The sequence below is a fragment of the Phodopus roborovskii genome, unplaced genomic scaffold (genome assembly GCF_943737965.1).
Source record: "Phodopus roborovskii unplaced genomic scaffold, PHOROB, whole genome shotgun sequence".
In the NCBI taxonomy this organism is placed as follows: Eukaryota; Metazoa; Chordata; class Mammalia; order Rodentia; family Cricetidae; genus Phodopus; species Phodopus roborovskii.
The window spans coordinates 52,358-63,571 of record NW_026126167.1 but is presented as its reverse complement, the minus strand read 5'-3'; positions in this window follow the sequence as shown (position 1 = coordinate 63,571).

Genomic DNA, 11,214 nt, shown 5'->3' with positions numbered 1-11,214 from the left:
ATATATATATATATATATATATATATATATATATATATATATATATGTGTGTGTGTGTGTGTGTGTGTGTGTGTGTGTGTGTGTGTGTGTGTGTGTGGGCACCATCCCACAGGGGGTAGGTTGGGGAGGGGGGTAGGGTGGGGGGTGTTGGACTCAGGAGCCTAAGAACTCAAATCTCTGCTCGGTGGTATGGTGAACAGAGGAAACCAGAGCCCTTGAATTGACCTATTTTATGTTGAACTTCTTACCGGTGGAATTACTCAGTTTTCGCTAAAGGCTAAAGAAAGAAAACAAACAAACAACAAAAACAAACCAAAATTAAAAAATAAAAATAAAAAAATGCAATCCTAATGACATAAAATACATAGTCCCTTCCGTGTAGTTTGGATTAAGCTTCCCTTAATGAAGGAAGTTTTGCACAGTACTACCACCAAAGACAAGTCAGCTGCCTCCCTCCAGGTGAGCAGTAAAGTGTGTGCCAACAAAATGAACCAAAAAGTAGGACCTGTCTGCATAGACACAAGCAACATTGCTGAGAGGGGCAATGTATAGAAGCCTGCAGTCCCTAACATGAAAGTAATCTCCAGTTGATAACCCAGGCATGGTGGTATGGCTGGGTGAGTGGAAGGAGTTGTGGGCATCAGAATACAATGTATGGAGGAAAAAGAAAAAGGAAGGAAGGAAGGAAGGATGGAAGAAAAAGAAACACAGAAGATAGAAGAAAAGGGGAGAAAAAAAGTCATCCCCACCACACCCACCCTCCCTCCCCCAACCTCAAACCCCCGCCCCCCCCCACACACACACATGCCTTTCATCTTAGTGTTTACTAGGGAGGCAGAGTCTCTGTGAGTTTGGGGCCAGCCTGCTCTCCTGAGTGAACTCCAGGACAGGCTCGAAAGATACAGAGAAACCCTGTCTCAAAAACATAACAAAACAAAATAAAAAAAACTAGCTGGGTGGTGATGGTGGCACATGCCTTTAATCTCAGCACTAGGGAGTCCGAGGCAGGCAGATCTCTGTGAGTTCGATACCAGCCCGCCTGGTCTAAATCGTTATGTGAGATAATTCTATTGCTAGAAGGGTGTCCCAAGATCAGTCAGAGAGGTTCAGGGCTGCAGACAGGCAGGCAGGCAGGCAGGCCTCAAGCAGCAAACCTTTGCATGACTTAATGGTAAATATTCACAGAGACATTAGACTCCTGTTTTAAAGCCAGAGAAGGAATGAGTGCAGACAATTCTATTGGGACATCTGTAAATGATGTCAATAAGATCCCTGTCCATCAAATCTGCTTTGTTTGTTTTAGATTTCATAGAAAGTAAACATTAAAGCAAGGATGGCGCCATTACCCAATGCTTTATTGAACCAAAACTCTGAAGGAGTACATGATCGCTTTCCTTTGAAAGTTTCAACTGAAGAGTAGACACGTAGCCGGGCTGGGTGGAGGTGAAGCATGCCTTAGGTCCCAGCACGTGGGAGGCAGAGGCAGGTGTATCTTGGTGAGTTCAAGACCAGACCAGCCAGCCAGGTCTACAAGAGCTACTTCAAGGACAGTCAACAAAGCCACAGAGAAGACTTGTCTGGGAATAGATAGGTAGATATATAGATAGATAGATAGATAGGCAGACAGACAGACAGACAGACAGACAGACAGCAAGTAAATAAATAGATAGACAGACAGATAAACAAATAAAATAACAACACAGCGAACTTTGTGACTGTAAGAGTTCCTTTTCTGCATATCCAAACACTCTCAGCTAGCTAGCTTGTGTGCAATTCTGTCCCAGGTGAGGAATGTCAAGATACTCAAGAGAAACAGAAATTCATAAATGGTTAAAAAGATCCTGTGAGCTAGAGGCATCATCCATAGTTCAGATCACATGCCTCTTTTCTTCTCACAGAAATAAAATTAGATCAGCTGAAATGACCTCTGTCCTACCTACATAGAGACTTATACTGATGGGCAAGAAATGATGTAGAAAGATGAGTATAAAAAGTATTCTATAATGATATAAATGCGAACGTTGTATTATGCCAGAATATGAATAGCAGCAGCAGCAGCAGCAGCAGCAGCAGAGTTGTCCCAAGGAGATTTCTAAGACACCCTGACCATTAACAGTTTACCAATAATACTCAGCTTGGAACATGGTAGTATGCTCCGGATGGCTTGAAGATCGATTGTTCTGATCTAGTGTCCTCCTTGTACACACCAAAGCTACCGGACAGACAACAGGCCATTACATGCTTCTAGATTCTTAAAACTCTGGTTATGGGGTTGATGAGTAAATGCAGTTATGAAGGAAAACTGTTGATCAACGATGTCAAAACTAGAAGGAAAATGAAATGACTTTGAAACGATAACTGTGTTGTGTTCCAGTTTATTATGGAATAACAGAAAGTGTTAAATACCTGTGTGTGTGTGTGTGTGTGTGTGTGTGTGTGTGTGTGTGTGTGTGTGTGTGTGTATGTGTGTGTGTGTGGTGGGTGGTGATTAACAAACAAGCAAACAAACAAAAAAAAAGACACAATCTATGTTTTTGGGACAAAATTCACATGTCCCCACTCAGTAAATTTTCTATCAGTAAAAATGCTCTCTGCCTGGCCTGCTAGTCAATGATGCAGCAAGATTTTCCTGATGAGTACCGCGGCCTGGCTTATGTCCTTGTCTCACCTACTCCTTACATCCATCCCCTGCTGGGACATGTACCTCTACAGGGGATGTGCTGCTTCTCTGTCTGTCCTTCTCTTGTAAAACCTGAACTTAAGAAGCGCCCTAGGAAGAGTAAGGCAATGACGTCAGAACCTTCCCTTTTGGGGGATGGATAAGGGGAACAGGCAGACCCACACAGGAAGGCCTAGAAATTAAGTGTAGTCCTGTTTACAAGGAGGTCAGGCATTTGGATAATGGCCTCCATTCATTCCCTTGGGAGGAACCTGCCGCCCATTAACATATGACTGCCTCTTGTCAAGGTCCACCATAGATTCCTCATCTCTAGCTCTCAAAGCCACACCCCAACTACCTCCCAAGTTATGTGGAACTGTACAGACTAAATGGTGTGTCATCTCTTCTCCATAAAATGCTCCAGGCAGGCAGGCAGGCAGACAGGCAGCACATTTCACCCTCAGGTCTTGTCCATCTCCTAGACCTGAGTTCTCTGAGATCGAGGCCAGACCGGTCTACAAGCAAACAGAAGGAAAACATTAAATGGATCGTTTTATTAATTTTGAACAGTTTGGTAGAATAAAACAGTTAAATAGTCACTCATTCCCATCCTTATTGTCAGGACCTTCCTCACTACAGTGCTTCCCCTAGCCTGGAGTCCATGCGTGCATGCGTGCATGCTTGCCTGAGTCCCATTCCTCCATGTGTCTGTCCACAGTTCAACAAGTATGGATTTTCATCCAAGAGAATGCCAGGTTCTGGTCCTGGGCCTGCTGACACTCAACCTTTAACCCCCAGCACACACAAGTGAATTGCAGGCCAGCCTGTTCTAAGCAAGTTATGTTTCCAAGATAGGCTGGCAGGGCTAAAACAACAAACAACAAATAGTGTGTGTTTGAGAGAGAGAAAGTGGAGGGGCAGCATCACCACGCAGAAGGGAGGGGAGGGGAGGGGGAGGGGGAGGGGATGGAGGGTGGCAGAGAGAAAGAGAGAGAGAGAGAGAGAGAGAGAGAGAGAGAAAGTTATCTGGCAGGTAGTGATATATGTTTTTAATCCCAGGATTGGCAGTCTGATTTCCCAGAGTTGGAGGTCAGCCTGATCGTTGTAACTAGCTCTAGGACAGCCAGGATGATTCAGAGAGACCTTCCCTGCCTCTCAAAAAATAAAAACAAAATTAAACAACAACAATAACAACAAAAATTACAGGGAAACAATGTAATATTAAATACATAGTCATGAACATAGTGTAATTTACTTGAAATCAATCAAACAAGCAAGCAAGCAAGCAAACAAACAAGCAAAAACAAAACAAAACAAAACAGGCAGCAGTGCAGCAGTGCTTTGTATCTGAATTAGGAGGGAAAGAAGTAATCTCCCTGTTTCAAAAAAAAAAAAAAAAAAAAAAAAAAAAAAGGTGTCATTTATAGTTTAGTTGAGACAGTGTTTCTCAATGTGTAGGAAAAACTTACTGTCCGGAATTTCTTTCTGTGTGCCATCCCAAATCGGAACACAGAGATCCAGCTGCCTCTGTAGAGATTAAAGTCCTGGACTATCACAATTGGCTTACTCTAACTTCTGTAACCCCAGGTATATTTATCAGAAAAAAAAAGTGTACGCACTGGATCATGGGGACACACACACACACACACACACACACATACACACACTAGAGAGAGAGGGGAAGACAGAAATGCGGGGGAATAACATGATCAAGAAGAAGGAGGAGGAGGAAATAGACAGTTGTATGTTTACATTTTATATTTGTGAATTCCAGGACTATGCAGAGAGACCCTGTCACAAAACTTGGTTAACTTGAACTTTACTTGCCTGGAAGAACATGTATCACACTCCTGCCAGATGCCCTCATAGGACAGATATGGACATCAAGGGCCCATGGTATTGGATATCCAACAGCTCATTCATTCAACCATCACTGCATTTTTGCAAGGCACCGAAAAAAAAAAAAAAAAAAAAAAAAAGAAAAAAAGAAAAAAGAAAAAAAAAAATCGATAGAGAGAGATTCCCTACAGAAAATAAAAACACTACAAAACCAAACCCTAGCACACAGGAAGAAAACTCAGTCGTATGAGGAAATTTGTAGCTCTGATTGCCCTCCTTTTACCAAAAAAAAAAAAAAAAAAAAAAAAAAAAAAAAAAGAGGAAGGAAGGAAGGATAGAAGGGACTAAGAGCACAAATAAAAAAGAAAAAAAATATGTGAATAAATGAAACACAAATCAAGTGGAAATGCCACCGTTCAAAAATTAGGAAAGGAAAAGGCTAGAGATGTTGGTGAAGGGATCCCACGGGGTTGGGGATGATGGGGGGGTGGGAATCATCAAATCCCAACACATCATTTGAGGGAGGACCTAGGCTTTATTTATCCCAACAGTCTACACCACCACCACCAAACCCACCAACAGCACTTCTTCCCCCAACCCCAAGCCTATCTAGGCTGAGAGAGTATCCCTCCCTAGGGAATGGGCTCCCAATGCCCTCCCATTCGTTCCTGTACTAGGGATAAACACTCCTTTCCCCTAGTCATCAATCTCATTCTTGGGAAAAGGGTATTTTTAGTAGGCTCTCCACTGTCACTTAGACTCTCAATTGGGGGAGGGGGGGTTCATGCTTGTGGATCCCTGGGAGATTTCCGTATTGTCAGATTTCTCCTTCATCCCATAATGACTCTGTTCTTCCAACAAGTCGAACTTCTGGATCCCTCCCTCATGTACACCCGGCTGCAACCCCCCCAGACAACTCCCCCCCCTCCACCATGCTAAGAATTTATTGAGATCTTGTCCCTTTCCACTTCTCAGGGGTGTGTGTGTGTGTGTGTGTGTGTGTGTGTGTGTGTGTGTGTGTGTGGTGAGTGTTGGGTGGAGGATCTATGTATGTCACTCTTTGGGACCTCCATGTTTCCCCTCACCTTCCCCCTGGCAGAGGACAGGTGTTTGATTGAAAGGATTAGTTTTTGTTTCCCATGTTAAATAGGAGGCTCCTCTGCAATGCTAACATGGAATATAGCCTGTTTCTGTTTACTCCTATGTGTCTTGTCTCTCATCTTTTGGGTGTTCACGGTCCACCACCCTGAAGAAGCTGACAGCCATCCCATCCCTTACTAATTTCAGAAGACTTCCACCCCCACCCCCCGCGAATTTCTCCTTACTTCAGAAGGTAACAGGCACACTTGAAGGGCATGGTTCACAGCCAGGCAAGTGGGCCAGCAGGCAGGCAGGCAGGCAGGCAGGCAGGCAGAGGTATGCTCAGGAGCCCAACAACCCCAAGTATCTGCAGGCATAGTGATGAGCAGAGGAAACCAGAGCTCTGTCGCTGAATACCTGAGCACACTCCCATAGGCAGGCTCTCTAAACTTGCCCGACCAAATCTTCTGGGTCCTCAGAGAGAGTTTGGGGTCCTTGCTGCTTCTCTTGTTGATCCTCTCCTGTGCTTGCACATCAGAACTCTCTCTCTCTCTCTCTCTCTCTCTCTCTCTCTCTCTCTCTCTCTCTCTCTCTCTTTCTCTCACTTACCTGATCCCTGGGACACCCCTAGATGGGAATGGATGGTCTGCAAGGGCAGACAGATAGGTTTGGTGTACTTCCATGACTGTATGGTCATACTAGCCCCTTGGTTCCCATAGCTGGGCCTGAGCCTGGGCCATACACTTGTCTGTGTTTTTCAACAAGGGCCAGAGCCCCCCCCCCACACACACACACTTGAGAATCTTCACGCAGTGCCCAATTTGTCTAATGGCATGCTGAACCTTGGGAAGAGGGAGAGGGCTGTATGGGCAGCAGGAGGAAGGAGGAGACTGCGAAGAAAGAGCAGGCAAAGTGAGGATGAGGCTTTCCTATTTATCCCACCAAAACTCTCCCTTATAAATCAGACACCACAATCTTCCCTTGTTCCTTTGTTTAATTCCAAATCCTCCTCCCCCTCCTCCACTACTTCCTTCTTGATGGGAGACAGGTTTTGTGTGTATGTGTGTGTGTGTGTGTGTGAGAGAGAGAGAGAGAGAGAGAGAGAGAGAGAGAATGTGTGTGGGGGGGCATAAATTATGCTCCAGTATGCTCCAGACACTTTCTAGGTCACAGTTCTAAATTCTTCTGTAAGGGTGTGGCTGGCTCAGCAAGGATGGAAGCAACCAACCATGTGTATCCTCAAGGCAGATAAACCCAAATGGCAGCACCAGTTTAATACTCTGTATCCCAGTGAACCCTGTATTGATACCAGGCACCTGGGATGGTCTGTCTCCTTTTTTTGTTCTTAATATTCTCTTTTGTTTGACTGAGTCCTGCCTGAACCTTTGGGTCATGTTCCTGCAACTCCTGAGTTCTTTTCCAACCTACACAGTGTAAGGAAGGCAGGAAAACAAACAAACAAGAAGAATCACAAGTAGTTATTTTGGATGAAAGATATAATTAGTGGGAATTTACAGTCAGATAAATAAACACCAGTGAAAAGTTTCAGCACTGAGATGAGCCCCTCTGCTCTGCCCACAAAGTCTGGCAACATAAATCAAAGCAAATCAAACCTAATTTTGGAGAAGTGCATGATTGTCAAGCTGGCAGGAGTGTGGGTGAGCACAGTCCTTTTTCTGTGAGTTTTTTTTCCCCCCATTTTATCTTATAATTTTGTTTTTTGTTTTATTTTATTTTGTTTTGTTTTCAGTTATTTGACAGGCAGAAAATCTGTGGAGGGTGTTTGTGTGTGTGTGTGTGTGTGTTTGTGTTGTGTTGGGTGTGGGGTGGGGTGGGGGGTGTAGTGGGGGTGCTTGTGAATACAGGTACCTCACAGACTGTAATTTGTCAAATATTCCCACTGAAATCCTGTCCAAAACTGAAAACTTGCAATTGGAGACGTGCCTCAGACAGATGTCAAGTTAAGAAAGATCACTGGCTGCTCTCTCTTCCAGTTCAACACCCTCCTCATGTCCTCTGGGTGCACCTGACGTTTGCACTTGGTTCAAAAGACTAATAGGCAGACAGGCAGATAAATGTAGTACACTTTGTCCCACCCACCCAACACCACCACCACAACCACCACCAAACACACACACACACACACACACACACACACACACACCACACACCACATGCGCAAGCGAGCAGCAATAAGTGGCTGGGGACTTGAGGGAGGAAGTAGCTAGATCCAATGAAATTAAAAGTCAATAAACCACTGGAATCTTTTCTTTCTTTCTTTATTTGTTTACATTATTGAGTATACAGTGAAAGAGGGCATATGGTTCAAGAGGAAGGGATGTGGCATGGACCACCATTTGGTGACCGTGCGTTGCCATTTGACAAGGTTACAACCTGACAACATTGCAGACAGACCACACTTGTCCAGCACATTTTTTAAAGTATCATTCCTTCCTTCCTACGTACCTACCTACGTAAGTACCTACCTAATGTTTCTCGACATTTCCCTTTGTGAAATTTTGTAGAGGACAAAAACTCCTATGACGGTAGCCTAGGCACTTTAAAGAAAATAATTCTTTGGTGCAGTGTGGGTGGGAGTCGGGGGCAAAGTCCCCAACACCAGGAGCCCTCCCTAAGGACACCCACCAAGAGCAGGGCAGGGCACTTTAGAGATGTACTACTAGACACACCTTATGACCTACAATTCAGATGCAGAGAGGAGCCCGAGAAATCAGAAGGGTACCTTCGTTATCCTGGAGAAGACTGAGATGTCAGTAGCTTCTCTTTTGGACACTTCAGGAGAGGGGAGAGAAGTGGCATTGCCCTTAAGCTAAGCAAGCCTCTGCTTGCTCCCTACAAAGTTCTAACCACACCCCCATCCAAGATGATGCATTTGCATAAAGGAAGGTCTCTCCATTCGTTCCCTTGGAAGGAAATCCATAGGTCTTTCTTTAACATATGACTGGCATTGCCAGGCAGCGATAGTGCAAGCCTTTAATACCAGCCCTCCCTCTCCCTCTCCCTCTCCCTCCCTCCCTCTCTGTCACTGTCTCTCTCTCCCCCTCTCCATCCCTCCCTCCCTCCCTCTCTCTCTCTCTCTCTCTCTCAGCTGCTGAGCCAGGTGTATCCCAGTGATTTCTAGGGCAGCCAGTTTGCCTGGGAAAACACAGCACACAGCAAGTTCCAGGACAGCTGAGGCTACACCATAGAGAAACCACTGCCATCTCAAAACAAAAACAAAACAAACAAAGAAACAAAGAAACAGATATCCCAAAGACAAAAGCATATGATGAGCAATGTCTATGTTTACTTTTAGACTCCTCAATCTCACCCCCCCACACACACATCAAGTCACACCCCACTTCATATTCTCTTCTGTCTCCCACATCATCCTAGGTGGAACTATAAGGTGGAACCTTGTCTCAGTGAAATGCAGTTGGCAGAATCCGGATTCGTTCATTGTCAGATCGTGGCATTCTTCTTCTCGTCTCCCCACAGCCTCTTAGAACCTGTGTCACCTGGGCGAAGCAGTGGGAAGTCTTCCTTCTATTTTGCTTTTTGCAGAGGGGCCGGTGTGTCTATATATAGTCCCAGAGGCTGGTGGGTCTCTCTCTTTCTCTCTCTCTGTCTCTCTCTCTCTGTCTGATCAAACACAAGAAAAGAAGAGAAAGGAATTGCTTTATTCGAACAGCTTCAGAGAATGGGATGGTTCAATAGTTAATATTCAGTCCACAGCTCACCAGGCAGCAGCTTCCTCACCACAATGCTACCACCCAACCTCCCTCCATCTGTGTGTGTGTGTGTGTGTGTGTGTGTGTGTGTGTGCGCGTGCGTGCGTGAGGGCGGGTGGATGTATTGGATGGATGTGGTTCTGTCTGTCCTATCCCTCCATGTGTCTCTTCAACCAGAAGGTTGCAAACATACAAACAAACAAACAACCAGAAGAAACAGAATGTTTGTATCCTGGGTGTGTGCCAACACTCACATTTTAACCCTAGCATGTCCTTATTGGGCAGATAAATTTCCAGAATAGCCAGGCAGGGATAGCTATCTAGGAAAATTTAAAATAATTAACACATACTAACACCAAATAAGGAAGGAAGGAAGGAAGGAAGGATGGAAGAAAGGAAGGAAGGAAGACAGCCAGCCAGCCAGCCAGCCAGCCTGCCAGCCAGCCATACACAGATTCAGGGCTTCCAAAACCCTGTGAATGATGGAGGCAAAATTAAAACAACCATCACTCACAACAAGCACAATAAGGCAACCATACACAATGATTTCGATCCCCTAGGATCTGATGCCCTCTTCTGGTATAAAGGTGTATGTACATGCACATTAAATAAATTAAAGAACGAATACACAAGGCAGAAAAAAAGAAATACATGAAAGAACCAAAACAGCAGAGCAAAGGCCCGCCCCCAGAAAATAAAAAGAAAGACTTTACTTCATGTATTTAGGGTCGACCTAAACAATCAAACAAACAAACAAATACATAAAATATTTATACGTGTTGGTTAACAAAAAAAAAAGTGTGGAAATAGACATTAAAATCAACACCAGACACAATCCCATCCCCCACCCCCAACAAGAGTCTTACTGAGTATATAAACCACAGCTAAGGGGCAGGCCCCACCTAGGGTGGTATGGCTGGGAGGGTGGAAGGAGTTGGGGGAAGGGAAACTGTGGTCAGAATACAATGTAGGAAATTAAAAAAAAAAATGATAGAAAAAAAAATTAAACCAGCCCATGGTGTCCACATGCCTTCCATCTCAGTGCTCACTGTGGGGAGGGGGGGAGAGGTGGGGTGCAGAAGCAGGATCATCTCATTGAGTTCCAGTATAACCTGGTCTACTGAACTAGTTCCAGGACAAGCTAAAGAGCTTACAAATGAACAAACAAAAAAACAAAAAACAAAAAAACAACAAAAAAAAAAAAAAAAAAAAGAAAGAAAAGAAAAACAGAAAAATATTTTTGAGAGAAAGCCCTGTCTTTTGAAGAAAAAAATAAGTATTAAAAGATAGAAAGTATGAAACAACAACCGCAAAAACGACCAGCTAGGAAAAAGAAAAAAAAAAACAAAACCAAAAAAAAAAAATCATATATTTATTTTATGCGGGAGTGCTCTAACTACAAATATGAGTTTTGATCAGAAGACGGCACTGCATCCCACCATGTGGCTTCTGGAAAATTGAGAAATTCCACTTCTTTGGGTCTGATTCTTTAATCAATTTCCTGTGCCCGTGTGCTTGTGTTGGCACTGGTGGGAGAGTGGGCACCTGTATGATACTGCAACATGGAGTGTGGGCAGGTGGCATCCAAACCCTGTGTGCCTGTGGTTCTAGTCATGGAAGCCCTGTGCCATTCATTTTCCTTTTATTTTATCTATTAAAGAAAGAGGGGGGGGGAAGTAAAGAAGGAAAGATGAAAGAAGGAAGGAAGGAAGGAAGGGAGGGAGGAAGGAAGGGAGAAAGAAAGGCAGACATACAGACTCACTTTGCAACCAGTATCCAGGCTTCTTCTCAAGCTAACCCAAGTGCCAACATCCTCCAGAACTTGCTTTATTCTGTGTATGCACACACTCTGCGACCAGCTCAGCTTGCTAACACAACACCCGAAGCTTCATCCCATGGCCAGGC